Here is an 18,431-nt window from a genome sequence, read left to right on the forward strand (position 1 = left end):
GTTTGGATGCCAGGAAGTTCAAGGTCAAGGTGCAGCAGGCTGGGAGAGTGGTGAGGGCCACTCTCTGCTTCCAAGATGTCAGCATTTTGCTGCATCCTCCCGAGGGGACAGACCATGGGGCATATGATAGATGATCAAGAGAGCAGCCCTTCGACCTGGAGCCTTCCCATGAGGGCTCAGCCATCCACGAGGGCCAATGCTCACGATCTGATTGCCCGCCGAAGGCTGCACCTCTGTATCCTGCTGTATTGGGGATTCAGTTATAGGACGGATTTTGGAGAAGACACGTGAAAACCCTAACCATCAATGACATTATGTCAAATAGGTGTGATGTTCTCACAGACCCTGTACTCTTGCAGCCACAGGCAGCACTGCTAGTCAGTCAGGCTCTCCCCTGAACCAAGGTGGATCCAAAGAATCCTGGGCCACACAGCACTCTGATCACTGTGTGTCACTATCAGAGTCAGCATGAGAAATGAAAACTGCCCCAAAAGTCACTCTGCCTTCAGAACACTGCTCTGCTACCTAAGAGATGTCTCAAACTCACACACCCCACAGTGGTCTCCTGATCTCCTCTCCATTCTAGAAGCTGACTGTCATTCAAAGTCTCTCTAATCTCTGCCTATAATTTCCGCAGTGGCTTACATGTGAAATCTAATTGATGAACTTGCCAATTGGCTCTAAATTTAAAATAGACCTATAATTTCACCCCTTTTTTTACTGCCTCCAGAACGATCTCTGGGTCCAAGATGTTATCATCTTTAGTCAACATGTCTGTAACTGGTCTACCAGCTTCTAGAAGCCCTTTAGACAATGTAGTCTACTGTCAACACCTCCGATGGAAAAGTCCTGTACAGTAGCTCAGATCACCTCAAATCACTGCACATAACCTCACATCTCACCATTTGTGGGAGAGCCACTCTGTCCCCCACTGACCTCACCTTCCTTCCCTCCTTGGCTCATCTCATTTTGACCGTTCTGCCTCCTGATCTTCCCTATGCCACCCCCAATGGCATAGGGCTATGTCCTTTCTGCACTGCCCGTTTTCCCCCACTTCAGATAGCACTTTACATGTTCCCTTTGTTGACAGCACAGATACGAAGTCACTCTCCCACCTCTGCCCTGAGCAGTGGCTAATGCCCTTACTTTTCTTCATCTTTTCCCCAACATTTATTTCCAATGGACATATTTTATGCTGAGCATACTTTTTTATTATTATTATCGTTAGCTTCTTGGCCTCCAAATTATATAAATTCTATTCTAGGAAAGTAGAGATTTTGTTCAATGTACACTCCCCAGATCCTGAAGGATTCCTTGGCACATTGAAGGTTCTTAAAGAACAAATGGATGGATTAATGAATTTGCCAACCCTGATCTAAGCAATGTTCTTACCTGTGCACAATTATTTAAATGCAGGATGCTTGTGGATTTCAGTTTGATGCCGTTTGCAATCATCTGAATGAAAGAGTTGCCTTTTGGAAGCAGTTCTATAAACCATCAGCTCCCTTGGGGGTGCTTTTATCTGCTCTGAAAGCAAGCTTTTCTTCTCAGCAGATTTCTGCAGGAGGACCAAGCAGACCTCTGTGTGCTCAGCGTCGGAAAGACCCCTTGCCTCTCTCCTGAGGTATTCGCCGTTTCAGGAGGATCTCTCACCTGCCACAAAGTGCTCCATGTGTCAGTTGTCCCCTCTGCAGCTGGAAAGGTCACATTCAGCTACTTGGCATTCCAATATGCATCCACTTTATCTATTTTTCTCCCTGTCTTTTTTTCTTCCCTTGACTCAAGTTAATCCGCTCATTATCTGCCTCCTACTTAGATCAAATCCTCCTTCAACTTCAGTTCTTATCCTGGCCCTGTGACAGTTGGCCTCCCTTGGGACTTTGCAAGAGCCAGTTTTTAAAGACCACTCTTTCAGGCCCAGAACCCATTTGGCAGGCATAGAACAAAGAAAACTGAGCTGCTTTCCAAAGAAACAGTAGCAGTGAGAATCCCCTTTCTGAGAATGCCGCCTCTGTCCATGGAATCTAAGCCTCTGCATTAATAATGGGAAGGAACCAGGAAAGAGCTAACATTTGTAGGAACCTACTTTGTTCCAAGGATGGTGCCCTGTGCATTTTTTTAATAGTTTGTTTTAAATAATGGCTGTGAAGACATAAATAAAAGAAAGTGAGTTGACAATTCTGACTGAACCTGGTGGGCATAGACTGAGGAACGGCAAACATGTCCTCCTGGATTCCAGTATCTCGTGATCTGGTTGACTTGACATTTAAGCACTTCAGCTTAGTTGTGTGCAGATGCCGCCAGAAAAATAACTAACCCAGAGAAATTCTTATTTTTCCTTATTGTAATGCCTACCTGGAAGGTGTGATATACATAACCATGATCAATCAGTGACCTATGATATTCCTGCCAACCAATGCAATGGTAACAATTTTGCTATAACCTTCCTCATGTCCTTTTTTAAATTTAACAAACAATAAAAAACAGCAGACCCCTCAGTGCACCTATTCTGACCAACTAGAATTCATGGTTGCTGGTGGCCATTCCCATTTTGGCCTGAACAAACTGTTTTTATACTGTGTGTATCTCAACTTGCCCATTAGGTTGACATTTTTATGTGTCCCATAAATTAGGTAAGAATTGTCTCCAGGGAAAAGGTCACATTTTAAACAAAGAAATAACATTGTGCTACTCCCCTGCTCAAAATCCTTCAATGATTTCCTATCATGCATAGATTAAAATACAAAATACAAACAAACTCGTGCCAACTGGGTCTGAACGTCTGCTACATGGAAGCTTCCGCTTCTCTCACCGTCCTCCACTCCGCCCCACTATATGGAGATGGGAACTCAAATTCCATTTGCAAGAATCCTAGTGTTTATGCATTTACTGTTCCTTAGGTCTGGTCTGCTCTCTCTCCTCTCTCATATCCCAGAACAGCCCAGTCCTAGTGTGTGAGGAACAGCCCCAGGGTGCGATGAGACTGAAGAGAGAGAGGCAGATGCATCCAGGATTGTAGAGCGCAGTTTATTGGGATCTTATGACAGAAGTGTCATTTATCCTATTTGGGCCGGGAAGAGAGATGTACACCTAGGTCAGTACAAAAGTGACTTCTTCCTAGCCAAAATGTACCTGATTTACCTTACACAGATTTACCTTATCCAAGAGTAAGGTGTGTCCCTGGAATTAGGGTCAGCTGTGAAGCTCCACATATTCCCACAGTGACTTTATTTGTAGTTTGCTGGAGAACCATGCAGGAAAAACCAACCAGGTTTATTCAAGGACAATCATGGTGGTGACAACTCATGTCAAGCTGAACCCAAGTCTCCAAGACTCAGAGAACCCGAAATCAAACTCTGAGATAGTGATACTAAGTTATTTAAACTTGCTAATCTGTGAACTGAACTTGCTAACTTGGTATAAATGAGAAATAGAAATAGTAAGTCCCCAAATATTCATCAGATGTGATAAATGCAGTATTCTGGTGGGTGGGGGCATTGTTCCTGGGGGAGACCATGCCTGCAGAATAGAAGGTACATGGGATGCTTCTGTGACTCCCTTTTTATTTACTGTCAACTTAAAATTGTCTTAAAAATATTTAGTTTTTTTTTTATAGAAAAATATTTGATGACTACAAAGTAGCTACTCTTTCCTACTGAGGAATTGCCACCATTGCCATTTCTCTGGAAACTGTATCAGTTTGGTTGTATGTTTAAAAAATTTAAAAAAAAAATACCACCCAGGTATGAAATGCACAGACCCAGTAAGGAAGGTCACTACTCCAAGTCCTGAGAACAAGTGGGCAGGCCCCTCTCTTCCTCTCACCCAAGTATCATGCTTTTTCACACATTTAATAGAATGTAAATAATGTCAAAAATAGTGCTTTCAACATAGAATGACTGTGTTTACTCAGGGTAATTTCCTAATGCAGTACAGAACATATGTATGCAATTGCTTGCTACTACAGATTTCACCTCTTCCATTTTCTTTCTCCTCCTTCTTCCAGAAGGAGGAATTGCTGTGGTTATTGTTTCAGTGGAAGACATGAAAGTGGTCCCTTTTTCTGCATGAAAGAAACTATATCACATATATACTTTCTGTTTATTTCTTTGTTAGACTTCATAGGCACTAACATATGCTTAGAAACTTTGGGTGTTGATTAATGGGAAACCACGAGAATAATAATAGAATCCATAGGGGTCATTAACATGATTTAATATCAGTTTCTGTTCATGAACATAGTGGCCATTTTACTTAAGAATTTTTTGTTGTTTACAAAAAATATAATGACATAGAATTTTAAGTTTTAGAGTCATATCTCCACATTCTTTTGTTGATCTCCCCAATAATCCTTCATGCTAGGCTGGTGAATGATCATTATTTTCTCTTTGGTCACCATACAAATAAGCCAAAAGCTATGCTTATAGCTTCTGCCATGATCTTCCTTATTTTGAAATTCCCTGGGTACTTATCTTATGACCTTATATATTTCATTCAAAATATATATCTATATTCAGTAAAACATTACCAAGCATGATGTAAGTCTCCAGCTTTGGAGATCTAGAGATGAGTTAGTGTGGACTTCAAAGCAGGAAAATTTGGATTTTAGAACAGATAGGGACACTAACAATGTAGCTCAAGGTTCCTCACACAGCCCTGCCTACAGATACAGTTGAATGAAAAAAATTGTAAGAGACAGAAATATATCCCTAACTCAAGTCATATCTACAGACTCATTGGAAATCCAAGACAGAGAGACCCTTGCTCCATGTAAGTCAGAACCACAGGTCTGTTACATCCAGTCAAGGCATTATGGCAAGAGTCTGGGGCAAGATGTGGATTGAGTCACCTCAGAACATTCCTTGAAATTTATGAAAAAGAGGGATAGTCCCTGGAAGCCTAACCCCAGCGACATGTATGCCTGTTGCTTGGAATTCAGCTGGTAAAACCGAGTGGAGGTAGGAATATAAGGGGAATCAAATATAAGGGATATGGAGAAATTGAAACCATAGTACTTTTAATGATAGAGCAATGTTAGAGGCAGAGAAATTCTGTAAGAAAAATAATATGTTACTAAATTCACTTCAGTGCTACCTAAAATCTACATACATTCCTCTGAAATGTTTTCACCTTGATAAAAAATATGACTTTACAGGCATAGAGTTAGAAAATATTTGTCTCAATTCTCATGAGTAGAACATGCCATGAGTGATGGGTTCTGGTCTCAAAGATTAGATACACAGGAACATGGCCCCCATACTGATAGTCTCTCTTGCTCTCTTCCATTGCTCGCTCTCAGGGAAGTCATCCACATGTCATGACAGAGTTATGTAGAGAGGCTCATAGAGTGAACTCAGAAGCACGTCTTCTGTGGCTCTCAACTAGCCAAGTGAAAGAACATGAAAGGATCTTCAAGGGCCCACCAATAGTGATAGAAATAGACCCTTTTCCACTGGAACTGAGATGACCACAGCTGGGGCTGTATCTTGATTGCAAGCTCATGACAGAATATAAGCCAGACAATCCAGATGAGCCAAGATCTTCACCCAGAGAAACCATGAAAATGATAAATACTTGTTCTCAATGACTGAGGTTGGAAAGAATTTGTGACATATCCATGGGTAACTAATACAATATTCCCTGTTGCTCTAGGAACCTGCTTTTTGTACACTAAGGTGGAATTAATAATACATTCCATTTTTCAAGCAACTCATCATCATAATTTTCAAGAACTTATCCCTGTGAACAAAGCATATTTCACCGGTATACAGACCAAATGAATTCACATATTGTAAAAGGTAGTGACAGGTGATGCAATTTATATCAATCATGGTATTTTTTATTACTGAGTTTTTAATTTACAATTAAATATTATTTACCTGCCATGATGATGATTACAAGATAAGAGAAGATGACACATTCATTTAGGAAGTTAAAAAAAATGACTTTGAAATGATTGATCTGCTGAGTAGCTGGGAATGAGTATCCAAGAAAAAGCAGGGATTAGGGAGGATGCCTAAATTTTGATTGTAGGTTCCTGGGAAAAAGTAGATTTCACAAAAATTTCTAGCTAATTATGATAAAACTAACAAATAAAATGTAGGAATACTACGGGCCTATTTCTCTTTCATTTCTCAATTTTTGACTTCTATGTTTTCCTCCTACTTGTAGGTTTTAATTACCATTTATTTTTAGATTTAAAATATATGTGATTTTCAGGAACATAGTCACTTTCAAGACACATCCCACTCCTGTGAAGGAGGCAGCTATCTCCTCTACAGACAATAGTAGAAATAACAATTGATGATCTGATGTCTGTGGATCAAGACAGGTTTGGCAGTGACTGACTAAATTCCAATTAAAGATTGTCTTCTATTTATATTTATATTGTACAAGACAAATAGTTCATCAAACACTTCAAACTAGAGGTTTGAAGGTTTCCTGGATAATGTTATGGCTTATTAGTTTTCTCCTTGGAAATTACCACTTCTCTCCAAGCTCTACCTCAAGATGAAGTCTTCAAGTAAATAATGATTGCATTGTATCTCCTGGCTCCTGTACAACATTCCTCTCACCAGGCAATTTATTTCAATACACAGCCAGATCCAAAACCTTAAAAGAGTTGCTGTGATAATAACTTTGAGGTAAAGAAATGTCTGACTGGACAATGTCTAGACATGGTTACCCAGCCAGAAGAGGCCTGTCAGTGTGCTCCGCCATGTTGATTTCCCCAGTCAGGTCAGTTGTGAGATGATCTAATTCAGCTGGCAGAGGAGCCTGTAGGCTCAGCTCAGCCAGACATGGGATCATGTTATTAGTCTTAATAAAAGTCTTTATTGAAGTAAAGCTCAACCAACATAAAATTAAAAATTTTTAAATGTACCACATGATGGCATTTAGTGTATCCACCCTACTGTGCAACAAACAGCTCTATCAACAAAGCATGCTTTTCACTCCAAAAGAAAACTCCATAGCCATTAAGGAGCCACTCTCCTTTTCTACCCATATCTCTGGTTCCTGGCAATTACCAATCTACTTTGTCTCTAAGGATTTACCGACTCCAGTATTTCATAGAAATGCAGTATGTGACTTTTTGAGTCTGGCTTCTCTCATTTAACATCATGATTTTGAGGTTTGTCCATGTTGCACCACATGTCAGTACTTCAATTCTTTTCGTGCCTGGATGATATCCCATGATATGTTTTTACTCTATTTTGTTCATCCATTCATCTGTCACTGGACATTTGGGCTGTGTCCACTCTGGATGTTGTGAGTAGTGGTACAATAAGGCACATGCTAGAGTATGTGTTAATAAGTACATTGAAATTTTTTATAGATTTATATGGAAGGTAAGGTCACTGGAGAATTAATTAGAAGTGATTGGAGGGGTTGAGTTGAATGTACTCCTGTCTACTTCCTAACTTAGTGGTACTGAGATTTACCTTTTTTCACAATTGCATCCTGAGTTTAGAGACCTCCCTGGTACATAGTAGATGTTCTTTAAATATTATCTGAATACATACTGCATATTTTGTTTTGCCAAATGTTGCTAATAAAAGTTGGAAATACTTCTTAGATAATCATATAAGTTTAAAATGAGAGGACACGAGTACGCTCTGAAAAATATTTTGTATTACTTGCTTAAAATATTCACATTTCTACGCTCTTTTATGAGCCCCCATACTTTATGAGATCACCTACTACCTACTTGTTTATGATTTGTTTTCTTCAAAAGTCTTTTAAGTTATTTCTAAGAGAGTCTGTTACTGCCTGACAAAGGGATGCCCAGGGAAGCTAGGGAGAGAGACTTCCATGTTTCTTGGTGTTGTTAGTGATTCCCCTTGTCATTAGCCTGCTTTATATCTCTTTGTCAATTATTGTCGTGTGGTCTGAGTTATGTAAGAAGGAGCTTCTAGCAGTACATGTAACAATAGAAGAGTTACGGCATGCTGTTCTTGTATTCTGCAACTGATTTGTTATTTAAACTGAGCCCAGTGGGGGGGGGAAAAAATGTTTGTACTGTTCCTCTTAGTTTTTTATTTTTCCTGACGTTGTTACAAAACCAAATGATTTCTTTGAAATATAGGGCTATTAACTAAAAAAGGAAAACTAGCCATAATATTTAAACTCACACAAACATATTTCATATCAAAGTTGTCTTGCAGTAAATACGTTTTTCACACTGCATAACAATTCTATTTGACATATAATTTGAGACATAGAAAATTATTAATAATCTTGAGGCCAGGGATCTGTTTGTCAGTTCTTCCCCCTGTGGTTTGAATGTGCAGTCTAAAGTTGGAGAGGAGATGTGACTGGATCTTACGACTTACAAATTCAGCAGCAAAACAGGTATTCATCAAGCTGAAAAAAAGGAAAAAAAAAAAAATAATGAAGCAGAGCTTCACTTGGTATCTGTAGAGAAGCCAAGACCTGCATTTCAGACATCTACTCAAGAATAATGTATTGTGTCTCAAAATACCTTGCTCATTTGTTGGAGGGTAAAAAATAGAGAAGCTGCAGGAGACTCTCTCAGGTCTTTTTGTCAGAGGATTCCACTGCTGAAGTCGGGATGGGGCAAACATTTTAACTATGGATGAAGAATTATTTGCGTATTTCCCTTGTCTTACCAAGTAGACTCTCCATAGACTTTGGTGATGAGAATTTAATTAGCAGAATGAATATGTTCAGATGGCAAATCTTCTGATCCGAGACATTTTTGTTTTCTTTGCTTTCCATGGCAAGTTCAATGAATATTTTATAAAGAAACAATTGTCTGGAAAAAGTACTAGCCTCTGTCTTCTGTCGTTAGGTGCATGTGGAGGTGTGGAGGAGCGTCTCCAGCAGCCTCACCCTCTCTCCACCGAGTCCAGATACCAGCCCTCACCCAGGCCCCAGGAGGGTTCAGAAGGCCACCCCAGCATCTGTGGCCTGGGGGCTCTTTGAATTCTTGGCTTTTCCTCACACCTTCCTACTTTGGTTTAAAATGATAATTTGATTTTAGATTTTCCTAGAAGGTGCTAATCCAGCTTGGAGAACTTTCCAGAGCTGAAGAAAAGGGCAGTTACTTCAGCTGTCCACAGGCCAAATGTGTCCACTGGCCATTTCTCAAAGTATGAGGCACACTGCAGCTTTGGTACTCAGCATGTGCAAGCTCTGTTATTGGCTGTTAGAAGGTGAAGTTCATCATGATCTTCTGGTGAGAAGGATCTAGGTATAGACATTCTGCTACCCTCCTCTGAAAACTCCATGGGTCCCCCACACCAATCACTTTTTCCACTATTCTACTTCCTGTTTATTCTATTCTTTGTGTGTGTGTGTGTGTGTGTGTTGCTGGGGACGGAACACAGGGTCTTGTGAATGCCAGGCAAGCACTCTACCCACTGAGCTATATCCCTAGCCCTGTGTATTCTTTTCTTGAGATCCTCTCTTGCCATTGTCCTCAAAGTTTCTCAGTGACAGTAGTGTCCCAATGCTGTGCCTGTCTCAGGAGATGGGTCATTCCAATTCAAATTCCTATCTTTTTTCCAATCTGTTCTTCATTTCATTTTCTCCTTTTTGCCTCCTTCATATGCCTTTGATATTTCCTGAGGGACTGTGATCTGTCCTTACTCTGAAAGACTCATGGTAAATATGAATGAAGGAATAAATAAACACACGATCAAAGACCTGACTCCTTTATGGGGAATCGCACTCTAGTGGGGAGGAAAGATAAAATTCAAGAAGCACTTAGGTCACAAACATACTGCCCGTTGTGGTCTACTGGAACACGCACGGAACATCATTGGGTCAATTGCAGTCCCCAGTACCTTCCCTGTTCCCGTCTCTTCCCTCCCTTGTCCTCTTGCAGATCTCCCTCCTATTTTCATGAGACCTGGATTTTTCTTTTTTTTTTTTCCAGGAGCTTTTCTCGTTGGTTGTTTTCTCCCTTTTTTTTTTTTTTTTTTCTAGCTTTCACATAGGAGAGAAAACATGCATCCCCTGACTTTCTCTATCTAGTTTATTTCTGTTAATGAAATAATAAGCATTGGTTTTAAAAGAAAGGGAGGCTAAGGACAGCGTGGAAACTGTTCCAACCCTGCAGGCTGTTGAGTTGCCACCTAGTGGAGAGAAAGAGACAATGCCTACCAGTGTTGAGCAATGTGCTAGAAAACTAAAAGAAGTGGACAAACACGGCCAGGAAGGAAGTCTCCCTTTACCTGAGCCCTCGAGCTGGTTCCTGAACAAGATATTTACAGTTAACTTGGAGGGATAAATCTCAGTTCATGCACTACATAACAGAAGACTCTTTGAACTTGAGATGTCACAAACAGCTTTAAGAGCAACTTAGTTTTGAAACTGTGTGAAATTTAAAAAAAAAAAAAAAAAGCAGATCTTTTGATTAAAAGGAACAAAGTACAGAGTTTTGTTTAACTTTAGGCACAAACCTTTGTAAAGTCTTCGGTGGTACACAAAAACCAAACTATTACAGGAAAATTGAGGAAATGAACGTATCTAGGATTTCAGCGACTTGTGTTGATGTGGTTTTCATAGGTAGAGTGGGGCAGAGCTTATTGCTGGATGAAGACATGCCACTCACTGCTGCTTATTGTGCCATGAGATTGGCTCTCCCATGGCAAACTTAGGAAGAAAATACTTCCATGTCTTCTTTACCGGTGAAAGAAGCAAAATAAATGAAGACAGGTGATTGGCTAAAGTTTAATGTAGTTTAGAGCAGAGGTTAAATTTAGAACAAGTTCATTTACCAAGCAGCTGAATTATTTTGAGATGCCATCAAGTGTTTGGAACTTTCAGGTTCCCTCTCAGGTCTTGGAAAATTCTCTATGTACCTCACATTTATTCTTTTATGGTTATGCTGTATCTACTAATTCCCCTGGGGTGCTTTGTACTGTGTTAAATATCTCTATCTGTATATGACAATGTCTTTTCCCCTTGTGTTGTATAAATTAATGCCTAGAACAATCCTTTGAAGTGGATGTGGGTGTGTATGGGGGTGCTGTACTAATTATACCCCAGATGAGGAAAACAATGATTGAAATGTTAAATGATGTTTTCAAGGTCAGCAGGCTTCTACAGGATGGTAGAGGATAGAGAATCTGAATATTTTTACTGCAAAATGGAAGAGTCCTTCCAAAGCTTCATTTGAACCATTAAGCTACAATTATGTCCCAGAACCATGTGATATTTCTTTAACATAAGCATTGTTTTTATACCAGTTTAACATTTACAGAAAAATTGACAGGATAACATGTAGAATCCTAGCCACATATTTTCCCTCCGATTAATACCTTAACACTTGTATAGAAATTTGTTATGATTATTGAACCACTAGCGATGTATTATTATTAACTAAGTGGACATTTGATTTAGATTTTCTTACTTTTTACCTAAAGTCCTTTTTCTCTTCTAGGATGTCATATTATATTTAGTCTCTAAGACTCCTCTTGGCTGTGACAGTTTTTCAGATTTCAACTATTGATTTTGACCTTAATTGCCTGGCTGAGGTAGCATTTGCCAGATCCCTCCTATAACTGTAAAGTTCCTCTTTCCACTTTGAGTCTGGACTCTTTAGAAGGAAGTTGCCAACCACCCACAGAAAAGGAACTGGGAGTTAATCTTTCCTTCCAGCATTATTTGGGATTCTTCTGCCTAAAACATTTGTCTCTTTGCATCTACTAATTTATTTAGTCAGTCATTTATTTACACCAGTGATTATCTATACTTCGAGTCATAATTCAAAATTACTGTATTTTGTTGCTCTAATTGCTCCTGACTTTGTCATTGGTATTGGTTTTTTTTAATTGTTTTTCTTTTTAGTTGTCAATGGACCTTTATTTTATTTATTTATATATGGTGCTGAGAATCTAACCCAGTGCCTCACACATACTAGGCAAGCGCTCTACCACTGAACCACAACCCCAGCCCTGGTGGGGTTTCTTTAAAAATCAAAATTAATTTTAATTTCAAAATCATTCTCTGCTGATATATAGGTAGTTGATTGAATTTTCTATATTAACCTTGTATCCTACAAATCACATATTTGCCTGTTAATTCCAAAGACCATTTACATCCAGTTTTTGTTCGCTTCTTCCTTTAAAATCTGCCCACTTTAATTTTCTTCTTTCATGCTATTGCACAAGATAGGATTTCCAGCACAATACTGAAAAGAAACAGTGAGAGGTTACCCTGCCTTATCCTGATCTGGGAAGGAAGAGTCCTGGTTCTCACTATTCAATGAGAAGTGAGCTGTCACCTCCTGTGATAACCATCAAGTTGAGGAAGTCCCACTCTATTCTTAATTTATTGAGCATTTTCACCATAAATGAATGTTGGGGTTTTACCACCTTTTCCATGTCAACTAATATGGTCATATAATTTTTCTTTTCTTTAAACTGCTATTGCAGTTAATCATTTTGATTTCCAAATACAAGAGATATTCTTGCACATCTGAACACAATCTCGCTGATCATGTAGAGTGATGATTGTCACCCTTAGTTGGATTATAGCTGCTAATATTTTTCTGACGATTTGTAGATGTATTTTCATGAGATACATTAATCTGTGTTTTCCTTTCTTATAATATCTTATCTGGTTTTGGTATCAATACAAAGCTGACCCTACAGACATCAGAGAATGTTCACTTTAATTCAGTTTTATGGAAGACTGATTTCTTCCTTAAATATTTGGTGTGACTTACAAGAGAAAGCATCTGATCCTGGTGACTTTTTGGAAGTTTATTAATTATTGATTTAATTTCATTAATATAAATAGAACTATTCAAATTGTGTGTATCTCCTTATGTGAATTTTGGGTAATTTGTATCTTTCAAGAAATTTTGGTCCTTTGTACATGAGTCATCAAATTTGTGGGTACAGAGTTGTCCTAGCCTCTATTTGTATCCTTTAGTGTCCATGAGATCAATAATGATATGCACCACTTTCACTTCTGATATCGATAGTTATTATCTTCAATTAATTAATTCTATTGATCTTTTCAAAGAAGCAGCTTTTCATTACATTTATTTTCTCTTTCCTTATTTTCAATTTCATTGATTTCTACTTTTTCTTGCAATTGCTTTAATCATAAATTGCTCTTTACTTGAGTTTGTTTTAAATTTCAGTTACAAAGAAATAATCTTCAGCACTCTAGGTTCCGTTAGATTGCAAGTCAATGCTCAGGGATAACTAAAAAATTCTGTTTTGTTTTTTTTTTTTTTTTTTATTTAGTGCTGATCAAAATACAAATGACCAGAATCTCTTCTGATTTTCCAGAGAATGTGCTATCTGTCTTTTCTTAGACATGAATCACACATCAAATTCTACTGCAGTGTTCTTCCAACTTCTAGCATCTCCTCTGTAAGACTGAACATTCTTCAAAGTGAGAGACAGGCATTAACATCTGCTGCTTTAGCCACACCCAACCTAGTGTTGGACTTCACTAGATTAGTAAAAAGTCTCTCTTCACTGCTCCTGGGTTATGTACCATGGTGACCTCAAGATGGGGTAAAGCAAATAGCGACCTTTTCCAACTAGAAGCAGTACCCACATGCCTTGTTAGTGTATTTCTAGAAGGAAAGAAAAATAAACAGGAGGAAATAGCAGGGAAAGTTAATGATGAGTAAATGCAGGAAAACACTTCCTCCTCGGAAGTCACAGGAAGGCTGTGATGGGGTGATAAGTCCCCACACCTCTGCCCCCAGCCAAGAGCAACAAATATTTCATAAGTTACCAGGTGTTGATTTTGTCTCTTCCTCTGTGCTGAAACTCACCCTGGGCTCTCTGGAGCAAATGTGGATCCCAAGTCCACATCTATTTCCTTTGAGAATCAAAGGAAAAAAATCACCAAAAGGAAAATCAAGTCCTGCCCAAATTCAATGACTTTTGACAGCATCACAAACTGACTTTATAATTTAAATTAGTCCTGTCCTGAATAGAAAAACAAAAATAATTGAATTTTACAATACCCACATATGGGAGGAGATAGATGATTTATATCCACTCATCCTTTGCCACTACCAATCCATGTCTTTTGGATATTAATTGTTTACTTAACCTATCCTTGTAGTTCCTCTCAGAGGGGAACTAAAAATGACACCATAATAGTAATTTAATTTTCTCATGAGTGTTTGGGATGAAAGTGAGCAGAGGTAGCTAGTCAGCTTCATCTTACCAAGATGCATCAGTACAAGGGGTGAGCAGGATTTATTACATCATCCACTCAATTGTGAATATTTGTGAAGTGCCTATTCTGTGTCAGGCTCAAGGCTATTTTTTTTTTTTTTTTTAATAGCAGTTACAGCTCAACTTAAAAGCAAAGAAAGAAAAAAAGCAATCACCAGGTAAAGCTAGCAAAGCCCTTTAAGGCCAAGGATATTAGAACATTGCATAGTCAAAATTGAACCCAGGCTGTTCAACCCAAATTTGCCCTTATTACGTTTGAGGAACTGTAAGTTCCACTTTCTCGTCTGCATTCAAAGAATATGAGATGCCTTGCATGCCTCCTCATATTTGTAGATATTTCTTGTATGAAGTAACAAAAGACAGAAATGAGTTTTAGTGATACCACAGAATACTAAAATTATAAATATGATGAAATTCAACTCTGGTTTGAAGGCACTTTGGTCTATCACCACAGGGTGGTTTGGATCTCTAATTCTTAAATATTCAGGTATGTGCTACTATAGACATCAGAACAAACTGTTGCAGGAAGTCAGAAGAGATAACTATGGAGTAGGCCTTGAGGATGTCAGATATATTTACAGAGGGAGGCTGATATCAGAGTGGGCACTCAAGGTAAAAGCCATTTCACTAGATGGAAACCACAGAACGATGTTTCCAGCAGGCGCATTAGAGTAGGCAAAGCACGGGTAAGCTGGAGCTCAATGCTTTCAGGACATAGCCAGCATTCCTGTGTAGAAAATATGGTCAATACTGGCTGCGACTGTTGAGAAATAGGATTGGTAAAATAATCTGCAATCAGACAGTTAGCCATAAAAGTTGGATTGGGGTATCATATAATACCTGACATGTAATGCACCTCTAAAATGATTTATATATGAGTCTTCTAGCCTTTGGGGCAAGAGAAAGCCCCTGAGTCCTTAATTTAACTTAGAGTCAACCCTATAACTTCCTGCTAGTTCCTGAGTTGGAGAAAAGCAAGTACAGTAAGTAGAAGTCAGTCTCTGCTCAAGGATAAGAAACGACTGGAGGGCTTGAACGCCAGTACCTTTTCATAGGCTGAACCATATGGATCGTGTATTCTTGAAACTGCATCGAACAGTTTTCCAAGGATGAGAGGAGGGGATGTCCTCTCTGAAGCAGTTAGAGAAACTCCTAAGTCATATGTATTCCTCAATAGGTATAAAGAAATCCCAAAACCTCAGTGAAATCACTGTTGCACAGGCCTGGGTTAACAATGATAAAAACAACCTACTCCAGGGTCAGCTTCTTTCATGCTTCTTCTCTGCAGTAGTTCTGAAAACGTAGAGACTTCCTCTTCAAATATTGCACATGACTTTAGAGAGAGCATGCTTTCCACCATCTTTCTTACTAGGGAGAAGTATGAAGCTCTCAGCCAAAATGATGTTGTCTGCTCACCCACTCCTCCTTCCCCACCAAGAGGCTGGTGGAGACCCCACCCAGCATGTCTTCACAGCCCAAGCCAACACTGCTAGATGAACAAAGGGCCCCCAGCTCTTCAAATGCCTGCCTGAGAAAACAATTAAAAGAGTTCACTGTTCATTTCAGCCAAAACCTGGCCCCTGGACATCCCTTTTCTTGGAGCATTGACTTTAGAAAAGCTTGAAATTATAAATCCTTTCTTCCATGCATCTTCTGCCACCCAAGAATGTCATACTCAAAGTAATGACAGTCCTCTTCTTGAAATGTAGAGGTCGAGAAGGCGGACTCCTGCCATCCTCGTCTCTGTGAGGAATGGAAACTACCTTCCCTAGCATCAGTTGCCAAACTCACATCTCCAAACACGTTAACTAACTCTTCACCAGCATTATAAAAGGCCACTGTTTTCTTTTGATGGAATTGCACTCAGTTTATTCTGAAGTCTCCCACCCTACAGCAATAGTCGAAATAAAACTGGTCTTTCTTTTTAGCATGTGTGTCAGGTGCTAAATTTTACAATTACATGATCCACCTTCATAATTAGTTCTCTTCCTTGGATTTGAGCCGTACTAATATATAGAGGGTGATCTACAAATATTTGCTGGGAAATTTTATAAATAATTCATTTTTTTTAGCTCACCATTTCTTCTAGGAGTTATCTAAATAGTTAAAACATTGCCATTCCAATGTGGCTTTCCTTCTCTAGTTATAAAATTTGGCTTTGTGAGTCATTTTGCATCCTTGGTTGAGCTCACATGGTAGCCGTTTTAAGCACCAGCAGTTCTTGTCCTGCAAAAAGGTCCTGCCTCCTGCTGAGGGGATTTCCTCTCTTCTGGTGCTTTAGAAGATCAAACAAAATGACTTCCACATCAGGTTTTGAAACTGTGCTCATTTGAGTTCTGGTTTTGTCAAGATGATAGAATTCCATTAATTGGAGGCAGAGTGGTCTATCATCCCAGAAAATTGAGTTGGGATCAAAGGGTCAAAGGGTACCTTTAGTTAAAGCCTATGTGATGGGTTTTTTTTTTTTTTTTGGTTTTGTGTTGTTTGATTTTTCTCCTGAAACTCTTGGATATCTAGGCATGGAAACAAGCCAGGTGGCTCGGTCCTTGTGTGTAAACGCATTTCAGACGAGGAGTTAGTTAGGAATTTTGGAACACATTGTCTCACCATGCTTTCCAGATTGCTCTACTAAATACTACAAAGTTTGCCATACCAAGCAGTCTCCCCGATGTTAGTGATACACTGGAAAGACATAGCCTGTGTCTGGGTTTCACAGGTTGATGAGTAAAAAGTTCCATTAGGGAATGATAAGGACCAGGAAAAAAACAGAAGCAGAAAACATGAACTGTCACATGCTTCAGGGTCTTGGACCTTCTTAACAATCTGAATGATACCAAATCTGTAAGAATCCATAGCTAGAGATCCCTTCATATGAAAAGGCAGTCATTTCCAACAATGAGCTCAGAAGGGAAAAGAGAGCTTTACCTGGGCTACTTGCTGGATTCTAAAGTAGAACACATCTGTTCTATATATATTAGCATGTCAGCTCATTTGTTCACCCTGCCTTTGCTTCCATCTTAAAGGAGGTCAGAGCTCTCTGGCTATTTGCCCTCTCTTAAAAGCTTTCCAAAGTAACCCGCTGAAAGGTAGGTCGAAGAGTGGAAAGGACCAGTTCTTTAGAATGTATAAATCCACTGAAATAGTATTCAAGCTTTTGTTGCAGTAAATTACAGACACAGAAACCTAAAATTGTAAATAATAGAAATGAGCATCAGTGGGCCTTTTGAAATCATTTGAGGCCATTTATAAAAATTATTTTAAAGAGGTGGAAACTACTCTTATAAGATCATATTAATGATGGACCCAAGGAAAACTGAGCCAAACTGGCCTACATCCAGTGTTGGGATGCATGGAGGTGGAGAGGGTTCTCCAATTCCATATTTCCTTCCAGGCTTCATTAGTATAAAACACCTGATCCTGTTTTCCCATCTTGTCTCCCTTGGGAGGTGGAGAGCATATCTGATTGGTGCACATAGGGTCAAGATATATCCTTTCTTTTTCTTTGGAGCCAGCCTGCCTGTGCAGGGCATGAGTTTGACAGCTCTTAACTGTGTACTGAACTCATGTGAAGGCTCAGCCACTCTAGGGATGGACTCCTCAGGCTCAGTGGATGGGAACAGAGCATCTGCATACCAAATTCACGATTGAGAAGCCCACTTTAACCCTGGTTCTATCATCATAGTAATATTTTGGTTCCTTAACCAAAAGTTTCACATGTCACTCCCAAAAAATAAATAAATAAATGATTTAAATCATGTTTGTGCCATGGTTGTGTGGTATAAACAGTTCTAAGGAGGATTAAACATAAACATCACTGGAAGAGAAGTTAGGAAGAGATGCATACTTGCAAACTGGCACAGAATAGATTTAGCTCGTCACTGTTGCATTCCCACCTGATTCTTTTAACTTATTTCTTGGTGGTTGCAGAAACTAGAGAAGAAGAATGCTGTTATGGTTTGGATGTGAGGTGTCCCCAAAAGCTGACCTATGAGACAATGCACAAAGGCTCAGAGGAGAAAAGATTGGGTTATACGAGTCTTAATCCAATCAGTGATTTAATCCCCTGATAGGGATTAACTGAGTGGTAGCTGAAGTGGTAGGTGTGGCTGGAGGAGGTGGGAATTGGGGTGTGGCTTTGGGATACATATTTTATATTTGAAGAATGAAGTTTTTTTCTCTCTCTGTTTCCTGATCACAATGTGAGCTGCTTCCCTTTGCCACACTCTTCCACCATGATGTTCAGCCTCACCT

The sequence above is a fragment of the Sciurus vulgaris genome (genome assembly GCF_902686455.1).
Source record: "Sciurus vulgaris genome assembly, chromosome: 9".
NCBI lineage: Eukaryota > Metazoa > Chordata > Mammalia > Rodentia > Sciuridae > Sciurus > Sciurus vulgaris.